This window comes from Centruroides sculpturatus, unplaced genomic scaffold (genome assembly GCF_000671375.1).
Source record: "Centruroides sculpturatus isolate CEXI.00-Female unplaced genomic scaffold, Cexi_2.0 scaffold2376, whole genome shotgun sequence".
NCBI lineage: Eukaryota > Metazoa > Arthropoda > Arachnida > Scorpiones > Buthidae > Centruroides > Centruroides sculpturatus.
The window spans coordinates 38,365-39,552 of record NW_019386653.1 but is presented as its reverse complement, the minus strand read 5'-3'; positions in this window follow the sequence as shown (position 1 = coordinate 39,552).

Genomic DNA, 1,188 nt, shown 5'->3' with positions numbered 1-1,188 from the left:
CCCTGGAATCTAAAAACAATCCTGAAAAATAAAGTTATTGTTAACAAATCTTAAGTCAGTGGGTTTTGTTTTAGAATGTATTACTGAAAATGTAACAAATGCAATGTTTATCAAACTATAGGCTGTGGTCTCTTTGGAGTGCAAAAAGTTATCAGGAAATATGTCAGAGATGTCATGTGGCTTGTATGAATGACAATTCAAGGTAGAGGCGTTATACATTTTGTACAATGTGCCCAGTGTGACTACCTTGATACTCTACAACAGAAACAAGCTTAAGAAATGGTGCAGAGCCGGTAAGTAGTATAATTGTTTTTACTTTCTCGGTTGTTGTGTCTAACAGAGGGAAAGTGTGATGATTGGTCAAAAAATGATCCTCCCAAGATCTTTACATTTGTGGACTTAGAACACCTTGAAACGTTGAGAAATGCAAAACAGTTCAGGGGTAATTTCTGTATACAGTAGAGCGTCGATTAACCGAAAGTACAGTGGCTAGAAAATATAGTGTCGAAAGCGCTTATATTCCTCCATTACAACCGTTCGGTCCATACATCGAGGTTAGTGACGTCACAGACAAGGTGGCGCTGATGTCAATCGTAGTGCTACTTTCGCTTTGGCTACGTGATATCCTTTTTTACAAGAACATCGAAAGCGATTAAATTTGTGCTTGTAAAGTGAATAAATCCTTAGGAAATGGCTGAACAGAAACTTTACTGACTTGTGTATTTCTAATTTATAGATACTACTCTACTGTAATTTTTAATTCTTTTATTTTTGTCGAAGAGGGTGAGAAATCGACATGCATATTAATCTGTAATTTTTTAAGAGAGATTTTTCAAATATAAAGTGTATATGCATGGGTACTTGGCAGTAGACTAATAATCGTTAATTTGTACATACTTCATTTTGTAATTTTATATTGGGACAATAAAGTAACATTCTGCCTTTATATTTTATATACTGTGTAGAATTTAATTGTAATTTTAATATTGCTTTATACTATGTCACATAATACTGTGAACAGTATACAGTATTATGTAACTGATGGCATTTGCTTAATAAATTCTATTTTAGGCCCTCACAGTGGAAGAGGTTCACAAAGCCATATAAAACTTACATTTTATTATTAAAAATATGATAAATTCTGTATTTTTTTAGTAAATATGAATAAACCTTGTTGTTAATAAGGTA